At 36.6% G+C, this 20057-nt stretch overlaps 1 long non-coding RNA gene across 1 annotated transcript in view; it reads left to right on the plus strand.

Annotated features, from left to right (window-relative positions):
* The first annotated feature begins 13819 nt into the window (after window positions 1-13819).
* Window positions 13820-20057, plus strand: part of LOC106998588 (uncharacterized) — a 79582-nt gene continuing 73344 nt past the window's right edge. Inside the window, exon 1 of the long non-coding RNA XR_001445096.3 lies at window positions 13820-15752. This is a non-coding gene — a long non-coding RNA (uncharacterized LOC106998588). The remainder of the gene's footprint in view (window positions 15753-20057) is intronic.

Here is a 20057-nt window from a genome sequence, read left to right on the forward strand (position 1 = left end):
TCACCAGAGGGCAGAGGCAAAATGTGGGGCACCCATTTTGCTGATATTAATTATGTCAGCAAATTAAGATGTATTTCTGAATTAACTGCTATAGCACTGGCATTCTGACCATGGCAGAGACAAAAACTTCATTCTTTGTCCAGTTTGATGGTGTCATTTGGGTAACTGTTTCTGCAAACATAGCCTAAAGACTTCTTTTAGCTCATTCACCAGTTCTGTGAACTATTTAGATAGCCCTTTATAATCCCTTTCTCCTAAAGTACAGCAGATTGCATTGGTTGAAGTTAAAAACATTGGCCAATATTATATATGGGACTGCACACAGATACTGACAGATACTCTAATCCAGTATTGTCAAGAGATGGGAGATTGGCCTCAAAGATAAATGAGTTTGTCTGAAACACATGAACTGTGGTTACTTCGAAAACAAGGTTGCTATGTGTGTGAACCTTGTTTTAGAAGTAACCACAGTTCATGATCTCCAGGTTATAACCAGAAATACAGGAAGTGGTATCCACCGTGCAACCTGGAAGAGCAGTAGTGAAGAGCTTGATCCTGAGGAGGCATATTATAGCCTAATCCCACTTCCCCCAAATTGATTGTCAGAGAAGGGAGAATTTATCATTAGGATACACACATATACAAACACACATGCGTATTTATACTATCTATTATGTTACAGTTTAAACTTCTATAAAATATAAATTTAAATTTTTATATAGATAGGTATTCTAGGTATGATATATTTATAAAAATTTAATGTTTTCTAACCTGTATTTTACTCTACATAATGAAAATTTTACTGTTGTTAAATATTCTTCTATAACATCAATTTATATAAATTACCAATATGAACTAAATCAGTCTATTGTTTGACATCTGAGATTTTTGAAGTCTAATATTAAAAACATTACAACAAGTATCTTAGCCTATAAGTATTTGCATATGTTAGCATATATTTTTAATGATTTCCCTAGGATAATCTGACATGGAGTCTCTCTCTGTCTCCCAGGCTGGAGTACAGTGGCATGATCTCGGCTCTCTGCAACCTCTGCCTTCTGGATTCAAGCAATTCTACCTGCCTCTGCCTTCTGAGTAGCTGGGATTACAGGCACATGCCACCACACCTGGCTAATTTTTGTATTTTTTAGTAGAGACAGGGTTTCACCATATTGGCCAGGCTGGTCTTGAACTCCAGACCTCAGGTAATCTGCCCGCCTCAGCCACCTAAAGTACTCAGATTACAAGTGTGAGCCACCGTGCCCAGCCAAATATTTTATAAATTTTTTGTATTATGTAATGCCAGATTGACTTCTGGAGAGGTTAGGGCATTTTTTAAATCACCTGACAATTTATGGGGGTTTCCATTTCTTTGCAAGCTTGCCAAAACTAGATTTTATTATTTTCTTACAAATTTCCAATTTGCTGGTGAAAACATTTACCTAATTTAAAATTTTATATGTTTGATTCTTACGAGATTGAAATGATTTAATATTTCTTTTCTCTTTGCATTTCTTCTTGGTAAATTGCTTTATCATGTCATTTACTAATATTGTCCCCTGATCTTAAAATCTTTCTCTTTTTTTAAAAATAGTTTCAACTAATTTTAGATTCAGGGGAGACGTGAAGACTTGTTAAATGAGTATATTGTATAATACTGAGGTTTGGGCTTAGTACCCAACAAGTAGTTTCTTAGCCCTATCTCCCTTCTCCTTCTCCCCTCTCTAGTAGTCCCCAGTATCTGTTGTTGTCATGTTTATGCTTATGTATACCCAGTGCTTAGCTCTCACCTATAAGTGAGAACATGTGATATTTTGTTTTCTGTTTCTGCGGTAATTCGCTTAGAATGATGAGCTCCAGGTCAATCCATGTTGTTGCAATGGACATGATTTCATTCTTTTTTATGGTAGTGTAGTGCCTCAGGGTATATGCACCGCATTTTCTTCATCCAATCCACTATTGATGGGCATCTAGCTTGATTCCGTGTCTTTGCTCTTGTGAATAGTGCTGTGACGAACATACAAGTACACATTTGGTAGAGGGATTTCTTTTACTTTGAGTATATACTCAATAATGAGACTGCTGGGTTAAATGGTAGTTATTTGAGAAATCTCTAACTTGCTTTCCACAGGGGCTGAACTAACTTACATTCCTACCAATAGTATATAAGCGTTTCCTTTACTCTGGAGTCTCACTAGCAATCTGTTCTTTTTTGACTTTTTAACAATAGCCATTCTGACTGGAGTGAGTTGATATCTTCTTGTGGTTTTGATTTGCATTTCTCTGATGCTTAGTGAGACTGAGCAGTTTTTCATTTGTTTATTGACTGCTTAAATGTCTTCTCTTGAGAAGTGTCTGTCATGTCTTTTGCCCACTTTTTAATGGGGTAATTTGTTTTTTGCTTGTTGAATTATTTAAGATCCTTATAGATGTTGGATATCAGACTTTTGGCAGAGGCATAGTTTTCAAATATCTTCTGCTCTTCTGTAGGTTGTCTGTTTACTCTGTTGATAGTTTCTGTTGCTGTGCAGAAGCTCTTTAATTAGGTCCCACTTCCCAATTTTTGTTTGGTACATTGCTTTAGAGGATGTAGTCATGAATTCTTCTCCAAGGTAGATGTCCATAATTTACTAGGTTTTCTTTCAGGATTCTAATTTAAGGTCTTACATTTAAATCTGTGATCTGTCTTGATATAATCTGTATATATGGTGAAAGGTAGAGCTCCAGTTTCATTCTTCTGCATGTGGCTAGTGAATTATTTCCCCATTGCTTATTTTTGTCAACTTTGTCAAACATCAGATGACTGCAGGTGTATAGCTTTATTTCTGCATTCTCTCCTCGTTCCATTGATCTATGTGTCTGCTTTTAAACTAGTACCATGCTGTTTTGCTTACTGTAGCCTTGTAGTACAGTTGAAAAATGGATAATGTGATACCTCCTACTTTGTTGTTATTGCTTATGATTCCTTTGCATTTACAGCTCTGCTTTTTATTCCATATGAATCTTGGAATAGTTTTTTTTTTTTTTTTAATTCTGTGAAAAATGGCATTGGTAGTTTGAATGGAATGGTGTTGAATCTTTAGATTGCTTTGGACAGTATGGCCATTTTAATGATACTGATTCTTCCAGTCCAGGCACATGGAATGTTTTTCCATTTGTTTGTGTCATCTATAATTTCTTTCAGCAGTGTGTTGTATTTTTCCTTGTAGGGATCTTTTACCTCCTTGGTTAGGTGTATTCCTAGATATTTTATTTTTTGTGTGTGCATATTGTAATTGACATTGCATTCTTAATTTGGCTCTCAGCTTGAACATTGTAGGTGTATAGAAATGCTACTGATTTTTGTACTTAGATTTTAGATCCTGAATCTTTTCTAAAGTCATTTATCAGTTCTAGGAGCCTTCTGGCAGAGTTTCTAGGATTTTTTAGGTATAAAATCATATTGGCAGTTAAGAGAGATAATTTGACTTCTTCTTTTCCTTTTTTGATGCTTTTTATTTTTTTCTCTTGCAGGATTACTTTAGCGAGGACTTCCAGTACTATGTTGAATGGGAGCGGCGAGAGTGGGCATCCTTGTTTGTCCCGATTCTTAAGTGGAATGTGTGCAGCTTTTCCCTTTACAGTAGGATGTTGGCTGTGAGTTTGTCATAGATGGCTCTCATTATTTTGTGGTATGTTTATTCAATTCCTACTTTCTTGAGAGATTTTGCCAGGAAAGGTTGTTGGATTTTATCAGAAGCTTTTTCTACATCTATTGAGATGACCATATGCTTTTTGTTTTAAATTCTATGTATGTGGTGAATCATATTTTCTGATTTGCATATGTTGAACCAACCTTGCATCCCAGGAATAAAGCCTGCGTGATCATGGTGAACAGTATTTTGTTGAGGATATTTGCATCTATGTTCATCAGGGATATTGGCCTATAGTTTTTGTTCATTTGTTTCCAGTGTGTCTTTGCCAGGTTTTGGTATCAGGGTGATGCTGGCCTTATAGAATGAAGTGGAGTCCTCCTCCTTGATTTTTCAGAATAGTTCTAGTAGAATTGGTGCCAGCTCCTCCTTGTACATCTAGTAGAATTCAGCCATGAATCTATCTGGTCTGTGGCTGTTTTTGGATTGGTAAGTTTTTTATTACTGATTCAATTTCAGAACTTAATATTGGTCTATTCAGGTTTTCAGTTTCTTCATGATTCAATCTTGGGAGGATGTATGTTTCTGGGAATTTATCCATTTCCTCTAAATTTTCTAGTTTGTGTATAGAGCTGTTCATAATAGTCTCTGGGGATCTTTTGTATTTCTTCAGGATCAGTTGTATTGTGATCTTTGTCATTTTGATTGTGCTTATTTGGATCATCTCTCTTTTTTTCTTTGTTACTCTAGCTAGTGGTCTATCAATTTTATTTACCCTTTCAGAGAACTAAATTTTGGGTTTGTTGATTCTTTGTATGGATTTTTGAGTCTCCATTTCATTCAGTTCTGCTTTGATTTTAGTTATTTCTTTTCTTCTGCTGGTTTTGGGATTAGTTTGTTCTTGTTTTTCCAGTTCCTCTAGGTGTGAGGTTAGATCATGAATATAAGATCTTTCAAAAATTTTTGTGTAGGCATATAGCACTATAAACTTTTCTCTTAACACTATTTTTGCTATATCCCAGAGATTTTGGCATGCTGTGTCTCTAATTTCATTTATTTCAAGAACTTTTTTATTTCTGCCTTAATTTTATTGTTTACACAAAAGTTACTCAGGAGCAAGTCGTTTAATTTTCATGTAGCTGTGTGGTTTTGAGAGATCCTCTTAGTATTGATTTCTGTTTTCATTCCACTGCAGTCCAATAATATGTTTGGTATGATTTTGATTTTTAAAAAAAACGTATTGGGACTTACTTTATGGCTGGGCATGTGGTTGATCTTAGAGTATGTTCCATGTGCAGATTAGAAGAATATATATTTTGAGACTGATGAATAGAGAATTCTGTAGATGTTTACTAGGTTCAATTGATCAAGAATTGAATACAAGTCCAGAATTTCTTTATTAGTTTTCTGTTTTGATAATCTGTCTAATGTTTCCAATGGTATATTGAAGTCACCCATGATTATTGCATGACTCTCTGTCTTTTAACAGCTCTAGAAGTATTCATTTTATGAATCTGGGTGCTCCAATGTTGGTTGCGTATCCCGGCCCGCGGGATAGTCGAAGCAGGCCCTGGAGGAGGGGGTGGGAATTTGGGGAACAAGAGATACGAGAAATGGAGACAAGACAGTGCTCTGATCAAGTCTCGTTTAATGGCGGTAATGCAGTGCCTTATATACACTTGGAGGGGAAGGGGTTGGGCCAAGGCGAAAATGATCTCATAGTGGAGGTGTGGCCAGATAGGTATTGGTTTCTCTGGTCGAACGTCATGTTGCACCTGCGCTGTCAGGTAGTAATTTTCGCGGGCGTGGGAAAAATGGGTGAAGAAGAAGCAGGAAGAGCGCCATCTTTTATGAGATATTAATACAGGGAAAAAGGTAAATCTAGGGAGGAGGTAGAAGGTGGAAATGAATAGAGCTCAGGCGTTTTTAATCGTCAGTTATTATTCGCTATGGCCGGGGCGTGCAGCTCCGGACAGTTGCGTATACATTTAGGAAGTTAAAACTTCATGTTGAACCCTTTATCATTATGTAATGATAAAGGCCTTTCTTTCTCATTTTTTACTGTTGTTGCTTTAAAGTCTGTTTTATCTGATGTAAGTATAGTGACCCCTGCTTTCTTTTGTTTTCTGTTTGTGTGATAGTTCTTTCTCTATCCCTTTACTTTGAGCCTGTGGGTGATGTCACATGTGAGATGGGTCTCTTGAAGATGGCAGATGAATGGGTCTTGTTTTTTTGTTCAACTTGCCACTCTCTGTCTTTTAAGTGGAGAATTTAGACCATTTACATTTGAAGTCAGTATTGATACGTGAGATTTTGATTCTATTGTGAAGTTGTTAGCTGGTTGCTTTGGAGTTCAATTGTATAACTACTTTACAGGATTTGTGGACTATGTACTTATTTTGTGGTAGCAGGTATCGTTCTTTCATTTCCATATTTAGAACTCCCTTAAGTGTCTCTTGTAAGGCTGGTATAGCGGTAATGAATTCCCTTAGTGCTGTCTTTTCTGGAAAATATTTTATTTCTCCTTCGCTTGTGAAGCTTACCTTGGCAGGATGTTAAATTCTTGGTTGGAATTTCTTTTCTTTAAGAAGGCTGAAAATATGCCCCCAATCTCTCCTAGTTTTTAAGTCTGCAGTTAGCCTGATAAGGTTCCCTTCATATGTGATCTGACCTTTTTCTCTGGCTGCCTGTTCTTTCGCATGGACTTTAGATGGTTTGGTGACTTTACATCTTGGTGATGCTCTTTTTGTATAGTATCTCACAGGTGTTCTTTGGGTTTTATGTATCTTGGTATTTACTTCTCTAGCAAGGTTAGGGAAATTTTCTCAAATTCTCCTCTCAAATAAATTTTCCAGATTGTTTACTTTTTCTCATTCTCTCTCAGGAATGTCAGTAATTCATTGGTTTGGTTGCTTTACATAATCCCATATTTCTTGAAGTATGTTTTCATTTCTTTAAAAAATTTCTTTATTTTTGCCTGTGTTAGTTCAAAAGTCCAGTCTTCAAACTCTGAAATTCTTTCTTCTGATTGGTCTGGTCTATTGATTAAGCTTTTAATTGTATTTTGAAGTTTCTTAAGTGAGGTTTTCAATTCTGGAAGCTGTGATTGATTTCTTTTTAAGATGTTTATATTTTCTTTCATTTCCTGGATTGCTGTAGAAGTTTCTTTGTATTGATTTTCAACCTTGTCTTGGATTTCATTGAGGTTCTTTGCAATCCATGCTTTGAATTCTTTATCTGTCATTTCTAAATTTCCATTTTGTTAAATGACCATTGCTGGAGACCTAGTGTTATCCTTTGGTGGTGCCAATATATTCAGATCTTTCATGGTAATCAGAAATCTTACACAGGTTCCTTATCATCTGGAGATGCTGGCATTTCTAATTTTTGTGATTTTAGTGCAGATAGAATTTTTCTTTCTTTCTTTTCCTATAACATTATTGTTTTTTCTCCTTCATTTTTCCCCCATTTCTAGGTGGTGTGACTGTAGCAAATGTTTGGTAGAATCTTTTGGCTTTGCTTCCATAGCTTTATGCACTTCAGTTGGGAGGTTTTATTTTGCACTGTGCAGTTTGACTGACAAGCCAGTAGCTGAGGCTTATGGGTGAGAGCTGGCAGTGACCAATGTGGCCAGGTACGTACTAGATCCTTGTTTACTGGGAGAAGCTTCTGTTGTCTCAGGCAATGGGTTGATTCATGGAGTGCACAGTGATATGAGCTCCTTGCTTAGCCCTAGCGGGGAGCCAGTATGGGTGGGGCCAAACTGGGCAGGCCTGCCTGCCTACAAGTCTCCCAGTGGTAGACACAAGAATCAGTACCAAAGGAGAATCCACTGGGTGGCCACCAAGCACCAGCAGTGTGCCTAGCCATGGAACTGCATGGAATCCTCAATAAAATACTGGCAAATCACATCGAAAATCACCCCCAAAAGATAACACATCATGATCAGCTGGGATTTATCCCAGGGATGCAAGGATTTTTTTTTTTTTTTTTTTTTGAGACAGAGCTTCACACTGTCACATGGACTGGAGTGCAGTGGCATGATCTCAGCTCACTGTAACCTCTGGCTACCAGGTTCAAGCAATTCTCCTGCCTCAGCCGCCTGAGTAGCTGGGATTACAGGTGCCTGCCACCACGCCTGGCTAATTTTTTGTATTTTTAGTGGAGACAAGGTTTCACTATGTTGGTCAGCTGGTCTTGAACGCCTAACCTTGTGATACACTTGCCTTGGCCTCCCAAAATGCTGAGATTACAGGCGTGAGCTACCGCACCCAACCAGTGATGTTTAACATAAACAACTTAAACCAAATTAAGGATAAAAATCATGTGATCATTTCAGTAGATGCAAGATAAGCATTCAATAAAATTCAGCACTACTCCATGATAAAAATCCTCCACAAACTAGGCATAGAAGGAACATATCTCAACATAATAAAGACCATATATGACAAGCTTACAGCCAACATCACACTTAATGTGGAAAGGTTGAAAGCCTTTCCTCTAACAACTGGGACAAGACAAGGATGCCCACTTTCACCATTCTTATTCAGCGTAGTACTGGAAGTCCTCACCAGAGCAATCAGGCAAGAGAAGAAAAACAAAAGACATCCAAATTGGAAAAGAGAAATTCAAATTATGTCTCTTCATGGGTGATATGATCTTATCTGTAGTAAACTATTCCACCAAAACATTTAGATTTGATAAGCAAATTTAGTAAAGTTTTAGGATACAAAGTTAATGTACAGAAATTAGTAGCATTACTATACATCCATAATAATCTAGCTGAGGCCCCAATCAAGAATTCAATCCCATTTACAATACCAAAAAAAAAAAAAAAAAAAAAGGAATATATTTAACCATGGAGGTGAATAATTTTTGTAAAGAGAACTACAAAACACAGAAGAAAGAAATCATAGATGATACAACCAAAGGGAAACACATCCCATGCTGATGGATTGGAAGAATCAGTATTGGTAAAATGACCATATTGCCCAAAGCAACCTATAGATTCAGTGCAATCCCTATCAAATTATGAATATCATTTTTCATAGAATTAGAAAAATGAGTCATAAAATTTATATGGAATCAAAAAAGTGCTCAAATAACTAAAGCAATCCTAAGGAAACAGAACAAAGGCTTAGGCATCACATTGCCTGACTTCAAACTATACTATAAGGCTATAGTAACCAAAACAGCATGGTACTGATATGAAAATAAACACAGATCAGTGGAACAGAAGAGTTCAGAAATAAAGCTGTATACTTAAAACCAACTGATATTTGACAAAGTCTGCTAAAATATACACTGGGAAAATGACATTGTATTCCATAAATGGTGCTGGGAACAATGGATAGCCATATGTAGAAGGATTCAACTAGACTCATACGTCTCACCAAATACAACAATTAACTCAAAATGGATTAGACCTAAATGGAAGAACCAAAACCATAACAAGTCTAGAATAAAACTTAGAAAAAACTCTTCTGCACATTGGCCTAGACACACAGTTTATAACCAAGTCCTCAAAAGCAAATGCAACAAAACAAAAAATAAACAAAGAAGACTTAAACTAAAAAGCTTTGGTACAGCAAAAGAAGCAATCAACAGAGTAAACAGATATCCTACAGAAAAGAGGGAAATATTTACAAAGTCTGCATCTGAAAAAGACTAAGTTGCAGAATCTATAAGGAATTCAAACAAATTAACAAGAAAAACAACCCTGCTAAAAAATGGCAAAGGACATGAACAGATATTTTTCAAAAAAAGACATGCAAGCAGCCAACAAACATATTAAAAAATTGTCAACATTACTGATCATCAGAAAAATGCAAATTTAAACCACAATGAGATATCATCTTACCTTAGAATGGCTGTTATTAAAAAGTCAAAAACTTGCAGATGTTGGCATGGATGAGGAGAAAAGGGAATACTTAAATGCTCTTGGTCGGAATGTAAATTAGTACAACCTCTATGGAAAACAGTATGGAGAGTTCTCAAAGAACTAAAAATAGAGCTATCATTCAGTCCAGCAATCCTACTTCTAGGTTTCTACCTAAAGGAAAACAAATCACTGTATTAAAAAAAAAAATATATATATATATATATATATATATATACTCATACATTTGTCACAGCACTACTCTCAATATTAAAGACATGAAATCAACCTAAGTCTCAATCAATGGAGGAATGGATGAAGAAAATGTGGTATATATATACACCATGGAATACTACTTAGCCAAAAAAAGGAATGAAACTATGTCTTTTGCAGCAATATGGATAGTTGGAGCTGGAGGCCGTTATCCTAAGGGAAATGACTGAGAAACAGAGAGTAAAAAATGGCATGTTTTCACTTATAAGCGGGAACTAAACAATGGGCACACATAAACATACAGATGAATATAACAGGCACTGGGGACTCCAAACATGGGGAGGGGTTGAGGGGTAAGAGTTGAAAAATTACCTATTGAGTACAGTGTTCACTATTTGGGTGACGGGTACACTGAGAGCCCAGACTTCACCACAGGGCAATGTATGCATGTAAGGTACTTGCACCTGTATTTCCTAAATATAAATAAAATTATGTACAGTACATGATGCTTTATAATGATAATAAACATCTATGTTACTGCTTTATGTATTACAAAGCAAAAAGAATTTCAAAAGGGCTTGCTTTAAGGAAGTTAAGTCACTGAATAAACTCTCTGCTTTTCCTTAAAATTATATATATATAAAATATATTGGTGTATATATATAATATATAATTATATATTGTACCCTTGATGGATACACATGCGAAAATCCTCAAAAAATACTAGCAAATTGCATCCAAAAGCACAATAAACATACAGAAATGTCATATATAAAATATAACGTCATATATATATAATGTGTTACATATGTTTATGTAAAAGCACATATATGTATATAAATGTCTTGTATGAGAGATTGGTTGTCAAGAATAAGCTCATGATTAGATACTTTATATTTTTATAATCAGTCAGATTGTTTAGTATATTCCATAAGTGTGTTACATAATAAAACAAATAACATTTTTGTTACAAGAAAATACTTATTTCAAAGAGGTTCTCACCAGTTCTTTGACCACTGGATTAGTCATTGCAAGACAATGGGAAGACTAGCAGTTGTGCCTGTTAAAAAACAAAAGTAGCATTATCTACTGCATTTTTGTTGATTTCCACTAGATGGTACTATTGAATTCAAGATTCAACCTGCTATATATTTTAATGCAGAAATTTGATAAATTACAGAAGACATTTATATTGTGTTACTTTTACCATCTATGTTAATATTTGAAACCGTATTCAGACTATGTTTATGCATGTTGGAAGTTTTTAAAAAAAATACAACTTTTGGAAATTTGAAAACTTCTTAAGGATCTGGTACAATATTAGATATATTGTATTGTAATTCATAGACATAATCTTTTATTGTGAAACAGTGTTTTTAAAATAATTTTTGCATGTGTTTTAAATTCTGATCATCTTCATTTTCTTTTTCAGGCAAAATGTGGATTTCATTTTTAGTTTATGGAAACAGTAAGAGAAAAATGACATGAAAATATTTTTTTTTCCAAATGTTTCTGTCAGGAAAGATAGCCTCTTGAGCAGGTGTGTTTGTGTGTGAAAATAGACCACCTTCGAGTACATATTTTCACTTCAATTTCCATGAGGCATTATAAACAAAAACAAAAATAAAAAAAACCACTTTTTCAATTAACGAATGATGAGTACAATATGTAGCTAATTGTCTTGATTATGTTAGTGTGTTATTGCAGAATAATAAGGAACTGAACGAACCTGTTTTCCTTTGCTGTATTCCTAACTAAATGCACCCCTGGAAGATATGTTAGGAGTTTTCTAGTCCATCTTCATCATTGTACTAATGAAGAAACTGAGGACTGTGACTGCTTTTTAAACTGTTCTAGAGAAAAAAAGGAAAGATAGGTTCCATCGACTCTGCTGAGTACTCCCTTACTGATTTACAGAGCTTTATCAAATACTTGCTTGAAGAGAATATCCAAAAGCAGGATCAGATTATGATACTCTTCAGGACCATCCCCAACATTTTTCATTAGAAAGGTACACAGTTAAAAAGTAGCATAAAATGGTGTTGGCACTGGAAAATACAAAAGTACCTTGAATTCAATTGTAGGTTGAAAAGCACCAACTGTGGAATCAGGTACAATGAAGTAATGAATTTCAGCTCTGTCACTTACAATCTGTGTAACATTGGGCACATTCCTGCACCTCTCTGACATTAAATCTTCTTATCTACAAAATGGAGTTTTAAAAACACCTACCACATGAAATTATAGGATATCCTAAATGGAATAACTTAGTAAGCTCTCAATAAATAGTTCTCCCATTGCCTCATTAAGAAATCATTTGTAAAATGGGAACTATGTTAAAACCCAATTTAAGGCATAGATCAGCGATATTTGATGGCATGAATCTATTTTGGGACTAAATTGTGTTCTAACCCTCCAAATGATCAATTCTAAGTAATTCCTTGGTTGTAGATTTGTCAAGCCCGTTTAGCTGATTTCACAGACATGGCCAGAGTCAAGATGACAGGAACCCACAGACTATAGAAATCAACAATAATATGTAGAAAAATCACGGGCAACAAAAATGCACTATTTTTAGAGATTGTACAACTGCTCTAGAGTGAAGTTGTCTTGATAGGACTCAGCATAGTGCAACAGAACAGAATTACACAGGGTACCACTTTCCATTACACCCCATTATTCATCTGTTTTCGAGGACTTATGCTAACATTGTTCTGTTACGGATGTAAACATTGATGTATTCTGAAACTGTTAACTGTGAGCATTTATATGCTTGCATTGCTTTCTCTTCATTTCTTTTGTATTCCAGCAGATGTCAGTCATTCCCTTTAAATAATCTCCATTTAGTCTCACCTGCCTATGACCAGTTGAAGGGAAATCACCTTTAGTTATGTCAAAGTGACATGTTTGTTGAAGTGTAACAATAATAATGCTCCCTATTAACCTATCAGGGACTTGAGCCATTTTGCATTCAAACAATGATGAATTTTTATTTTCTCATTTAATTATTTAAAAAATCTCCATCTCGGTTTCCAAAATGTGTAACTAGAAAATAAATGAGAAACCAGAGAAGACATGCAGATAATTTAAATTTGCAGTTGTGGTAAAATAATCTGCACTTGCATATGAGAAGACAAATCACTCCTTGATGTCAATGTAAGGTTATGATTTTACTGATAGTTTAGAATTTAAAAATGTCATATAGTGTGGTATATATTCATGCAGATGCACATGAAACAATGTGCTTTTTAATCATTCCTGCTACAATCACAAACAATCATTATATCTAGCCATTGATCCTAGCACAGGGCTTGTCAGGTAAGGGCAGATTTTATAAAACCTGGGTAAAACAAGCTTACTTTTCATAAATTGAGTTTTTTTTTTTCCTAAAAGTGAGAGAGTACCTTTTTAAAGAAAATATAGTAAATGCAAAAGTCAAAGAATCCTTAGATGTTTCTCAAACTATCTTTGCGTTTGAAATCTACTTTCTCCTTTTAATAGGAATTAATGATTTATCCTCAAAGAGTATGTTCCTTACAAGGGAACAGTATTACCAGTTTTTCTCAACAAATCTCCAATTCACTGTGGGAAAACTGATGATGTCTCTTCATTTCTGTTTTGTGATTCTCATATTTCAAATCAGTTCATTGAAACAGTTTGACTGAGTGCTGTATTTTAGCATAGGAATTTCTGCTCATATCTGGTGGCTCTTGCTGAAGGAGGGACACAGAGCTAGAATGCTTGTCAGGGATCCCACCTTAACCTGCTTCTGCCCCTTAGATAGAACCTCATTGTCTACAGGCCATTTGCAACCAGGTGAAATAAAAATTACCGTGTTTCTCTTTATTTTATTTTTTGAAGATTTTTTGACTTCTTATATAATCTACATACCTTTTAAATACAAAAGCTAGTTTTGAGGAATGTATATTAAACAATAGTTATTTGTCAGGACAAAAGATACCATACTAGAGAAAAGCTAGGAAAAGAAGAAACACAGTTTCATACTGAACAACTATTTAATAACTTTAAGAAAAAGAGTACAGTTTAATATTTGAGAAGGGAAATATGCTATCATTTTGTGAAGCTTGTATGCAGAAAACTATTGGTTTTCTAACCTAATGGTAGTTTCTATACTAGATTTAAAACTTTTTATACTAGGCCTTTTCCTCAAAAACTAATGTAAAACCTTAAATGTTACAATATCAATGCATATATAGGAATGCATATATAGGAATTTACAAAGTAAAAGAAGAGAGCAATACTCATGTCTGTCATTGGTTCACACACTGTACCCTTTAGAAGTGACTGAGAGTGTGGTAGCTCACTCCTGTAATCCCAACACTTTGGGAGGCTGAGGCAGGTGGACCACCTGAGGTCAGGAGTTCCAGACCAGCCTGGCCAACACGGCAAAACCCCTTCTCTACCAAAAATACAAAAATTAGTCAGGTGTTTTGGCAGACACCTGTAATCCCAGCTACTCGGGAGGCTGAGGCAGGAGAATCGCTTGAGCCTGGGAGACGGAAGTTTCAGTGAGTGGAGATCGCACCACTGCACTCCAGTCTGGGCGACAGAACAAGACTCCATCTCAAAAAAAAAAAAAAAAAGAAAAGAAAAAAAAAAAAAAGAAGTGACTGAGTACTCAGTTATCCAGCTTTTAGGGCAAAGTGATCAAATGATAATAGAAAGAAAGAGACAAGAGAAGGATTTTACAAATACAGATAGTAATGATGGTCCAGAGACATGATGGAAATCGCAGGATGAAGCAGAGAAGGGAGCTCTGTGTGTTCCCTGGGTGGAGATTGTACTAATGAGCTGCTCACATTTGAGAAACACAGATTGATGAGCTTCTCTGGCAATTGCTATGCAGCAATATTCCCATAAGAAGTCACAGTAGTTATCACAGTATCAGAGCACCATAAAATAAACACATGGCTTTTTCCATAAACTTGAATATTTCATGTTAGAGATGAGTACAATGGAGGCAAATGAATCCTCTCCTTCCCATTTTCTCACATCCCTACTTTTAAAGATTGTCAGGTATTCAATCATTGTCATAGTTGTGTGAGACTTTAGGTCCCTATAGTTTATCATTTTCTAGTAATGTTTTTGAAATGCAATAATTTAAAGATCTCTCAACTCTTGGATTTACATTACAAATGCTGGTGACACAAAAATTTCATTCAAATTAGTCTAGACCGTGAAGTGTGGACTTTTTGCATATTATATTATAAATTTGAAATTGAAACACTGTCCTGGTCTTTGTTTAAAGAATTTAAAACTAGTTTTTAAATATTATAAGTTTTTCTCTTGCAAACGTTTTACAACTGTAGTTTATAGTTCTGAGGACTGAAAGTGTAGGAGATTTGCTTAAAACAAGAATGGAGATCAGAACTAGGGTGTCTACTGTATTCAACATTTTTCAAAATTCGCTCTGCCATCTGTCAAGAGCTGAGCTGAGCTGGAGAGAGCTGAGATACCCGTGGTTGGAGTGGTCAATTAAGACAACAAGCCAAAGTGAAAGTAACAGCCAAGCCTTTAATGACTTTCTAAGGTAGTAGAATAGGCAAGAGAAAAAAGCTTAACCCTTTTCATGTTCCTTTTTTCTCCACAGAATGGCACTGGGTGAAGGTCCAATGTATCAGTGCACACTGGGGAGCGGGGCGGGGAATTATCTCACCACCTACGGGAGCCTGAACAAAAGGCTCTGACCATTTTATGGACCCAGGGGTGGGGATTGGGGTGAGCTGGAGAGGGGAGGACTAGGTGTGGGAAACAGTGAATACTGAGTCAGAGTGAAAAAAGAGTCTTCAAGTGTCCTCCCCAGTGAGGAGACCTCCGCAGAATGCCCCGATCATGAGACCTCCTCTCTCTGAATGCAGGGAGGGCTGGAGATGCAGATATGCATAAGCGCATGGTGCTGAGGATGGAGTGACTGAGTCCTTGACTGCAGCTCCCTTCAGAGATTGCAGTTTCCTGGCTGCACACAGTCTGGTGTGGGGAGGACAACTTTTGCCTGTGAAGCCTGCCAGGTAAATCCTTTGCAATTGTCTGTGGTCGGGCTTGAAAGGTCGTTATACGCTTTTGGCTAGGAGCTGGACTCCTCACCACTGTCTCATTTCAGGCCTCCATCACCTCATTTTGGGATTATTAGAGGTGCTTTTATCCATGCTCTCCACTTCTCTGAAGTTTTTTTCTCCAGCATGATCCATCATGCTCTTGATTGCCAGATTGCTTGCTTCTAGATCACTAGATCACTAAATCACTAAATCGTTCCTCTACTGTGGAATCTAGTATGTATTATTTTTATATCAAACTCAAACCACTCAGGTGAGCATGCAAGGCCTTTGTTTGATGGGCTTCAGTTTATTTATCCATATTTTACTGCTTCTCACAAAGCTTTCTCGGATTTTTCTCAGCCGATGATGCTCTATCAGCTTGTCCAACCCAAGGCCCATGGCCACATGCGGCCTAGGGTGGCTTTGAATGCGGCTCAACACAAATTTGTTAACTTTCTTAAAACATTATGAGATTTTTTTGCTGTTTTGTTTTTTAGATCATCAGCTATCGTTAGTGTATTTTATGTTGGCCCAAGACAATTTTTCTTCTTCCAATGTGTTACGCAGAAGCCAAAAGATTGGACACCCCTGCTCTATGTCTTTTGTACATGACAGTTCCTTCTCAGCTCTAGCCTTTCATACTGTTCTTAGAACATCTTTGACTGTCATCTCTAGCTATCAACCTATTCTTTTTCTTTTCAAACTCAGCTAAAGACATTGTCTCTGTGCAGCCACTGCCCTGCCCTCACACCCATTCTTTTTGCTGTTGTTCTTGCTGGTTCATGAATTCTTCAGCCCCTACTTCATTGATTTTGTCTATCACACTACTAAAGTATAAATACTGGTTCAACATACAACTTCGAATTCATCTCTAGTTATTTATTTTTTCTTGAAAAAAGGGTTCAATGGTATGCCCATCTAATTTTTAGGTATTGCATCCTTCTTCATCAGGTATTATATTCTGTGTTTCCTAGGTGTCAGGCAGAATACTTGGTATTTTCATTTATGTCATGTAATTTAATTTTCACAAAGGCTCATGAATCATGCAATATTTATCATGACGTATACAAGACAAAAATTAATCTCAGAGAGTTGGAGTAATTTTGTCATGCGTAAAAAACCAGTACACTGGCAGTCGTGAGATCTTTCTTGTGCCAATGTCCATGCTTATTTCTTCTACAAGATGCTGCCATTATACTGGAAACACAATAGTGACAGGATCAATGAATGAGATTCAATGCTACTTTATGTTTATATACTCTCTACCTCAAGAAAAAGGGTATCTACACAGCATCATTAGTAAAGTTATTAACTCTAAGTTTTTGTTGTTAAAAAAATTGATATTGGGTGAAGGTGTTATTAGCATTAAAGGCAGGGAGTCAGAGACACAGGTCTTTTATTTGGAATCTTGAGATTTCATCTAAGAAATCCTGCCCTTTTGGTGTGACCTGGTTGAGATGCCACAACCCTTGAGTGTTGGCCTCCTCACTTGGCAGATGAGATGATCAGATTGCTGATTTCTGAAGTCCATGTTGGCGATGGTGGAGGCTAGATTCTATACCTTTTTTCAATTACTGCACTCCGAGTTTGTTTTATACAATGTACTCAATTCTTCCTCCCCAATATAAACTGTATATAGTTACTTCCCATCATGATGTCGTCCTTCTGTTAGAGATAACTAGAATATGACACTTTTTCTCTGTTTTCCCTCATATGGTTTAGAGTGCCATGTCTTTGCTTCTGAATTTCTTTTAAAAGGTGACATTACAGTATTAGTATCTTTATTAAAAAAAAACTAACCTGAGCATCATTATTTATTGGTCATTCTTAAAGTCATAGTTGTCATAATTTATGGAGTCAAATAAACAAATTTCCATCTCTTCAGGTCCTGTACATATTTTTAAATATATTAATGCTATTATTACCATTGTTATTTAAAATGTGTTAAAACATTATCTTCATAGCAGATATCATACACAAATACTCAGGAACATACTTCATTAGAGGTAGAAATTAGAACAAAGTTATAGCCCTCTTTCCCCAGCCCAACAAGAAGAGGAAAGAGAAACAGAATGTACTAATTATGTTATGATGCAAGTAATACAATTCTGTCCTAGAATGTGAGTTGTGTATGAACTTCAAAGTATGCACTAGTGAAAGTCAAAGCCAAATTAGTAAATTCATTTTAGTATATTTCCCACTATTTGTTGAGTGTATGTTTTAAAACATTGATTTTTTTCCGTGACTGTTTTTTAGTCCTGAGAAAGGGAAATGATGCAGGACGACATGGTGAGAAAAGTTAAAGGAAACAATGGGCTGAGTCACAGTGCGAGGCTCTGTTTCACAGATTCCCATGTACAGCAAAAATGCTTGTAGAGGGAGTTGAGAGGGAAAGAAGTCCAAGCTGTTTTCAAAAATATTATAGTAGCCAAGAAGAACGTTTGAATTTTAAAAAGCAAAATGAATGTCCACGTCATTACATACTGCCCCATTTCCTTGAATTATGGCCGTGTGAAATTGATTTCTGTGTAGATTGGATTCACTGGCAGTTTCCTTTCCTACAAAGTCCCACAGTTCCCTTTCCTTTCCTTTCCTTAAAAAGCAAAGGTACCCCTTGGATTTATTATAACTCACAATGTCCATCCTAGTAACGGGAACCAGTCTGACATGGTGTTTGATTTGCTGAACTTAGGTGGGCTTCTGAGACCTCCCCACTTTCTTCTCTGACGTGCACATTTCTGATAAGAGAGGCAGGCACTGCTTTAAAACAATGTAGCCTGAGTTTACACTGGCAGGTGGCTTTTCCTCACTGGTTTGGAAACACAGCTGCACATTCTGTTTACGAGGGTTTTCCACCATCAAGTCTCTGAAATTTTAATCTGGCTAACAAGCATTTCTACTGATGATAAAGTGAAAACTTCCCTCTGCTATAAATGAAAAGAGGCTTTCTTCTTGGGAATCTAGATTTTGACAAACTTATTTCTTTTTTTTCTATTGCTAACCTTCTCTCCTTTTTGCATATGGATCTTGTTAGGAAAAATCATAACATTGGGGATATTTATTTTCTAATAAATATGGTAACCGTCATGCAAAAATGTAGAGTTTTAAAATAAACCTCCTCCCAGTCATTTGTTGGTGATTACGGCGACTTACAAGCAAGGCTGCCTATCCACATTGGTTAAATCTACCATCAAGAAGGAAACAGATGTAACCAGGCATTTTCTTATTAATGTGTCAATGCTTTCTTACTAAACTTCTTAATTCTTTCTAGGAAAAGAGAGAAATGACTGTGGTTTTAACCAGTAAATATATTATTGTTTGCAAACCTGCCGCTAACCTTAGCAGGATCTGGAGCAAAAGTACAAATGTAAACCCCATAATATTTGGCTAAATATCTAGCAATTATAAATCAAGCTAACAAAGTTTGAAAAATCTGTCCTGTTTTCCTATCTTAACACACTTCTTTTCATGATGACTTGGAAGTATAGGTTTGAATTCAAACTTCCTGGACCATTCCAAGTCCTGAGTTGGGATGTGCTGGTAGGCTTGGAGCTGACCACAGGCATATGACTTGACATTTTCCTTTCCCACCCTCAGCTCTGCCCCTCGCCGTGAGAGGCCCCACATGCACAGGTGTGGACGCCCAGCCTGGATGCATTTCTTTCTTTCTTTCTTTCTTTTTTTTTTGAGGTAGAGTCCGCTCTATCACCCAGGCTGGAGTGCAATGGCATGATCTTGGCTCACCACAGCCTCTGCCTCCTGGGTTCAAGCGATTCTCTTGCTTCACCCTCCTGAGTAGCTGGGATTATGGGCATGTGCCGCCACTCCTGGCTAATTTTGTATTTTTAGTAGAGAAGGGGTTTCTCCATGTTGGTCAGGCTGCTCTTGAACTCTCGACCTCAGGTAATCCAGCTGCCTTGACCTCCCAAAGTGCTGGAATTACAGGTGTGAGCCACCGTGCCTGGCCACCTGGATGCATTTCTAAGCTCCATCCATCCCTCCCTCATTCAACAAACAGCGGCTGCTTGGCAAACCCTAGGGCCTAAGATTACAGACACCTAGGCACACTCACGCTTGTGAGGAAGAGTCTAAAACAATCCTGGAAACAGGCTTAGAGCTATGTGGGTAAGGGGTTGGGGGACTGGTATATCTATAGCAAAGTCTTGAAGGGTTAGTGTGGGCTCCATAGGGGGAGGGGATAATATCTCCTTGGTCATATGAGCTCCTCAGTTCTTGTGAAGACATGGCCAAGGAAACACAGAGCCCAGGACAGGGTAC

This window comes from Macaca mulatta, chromosome 5 (assembly GCF_049350105.2).
Source record: "Macaca mulatta isolate MMU2019108-1 chromosome 5, T2T-MMU8v2.0, whole genome shotgun sequence".
Classification (NCBI taxonomy): domain Eukaryota; kingdom Metazoa; phylum Chordata; class Mammalia; order Primates; family Cercopithecidae; genus Macaca; species Macaca mulatta.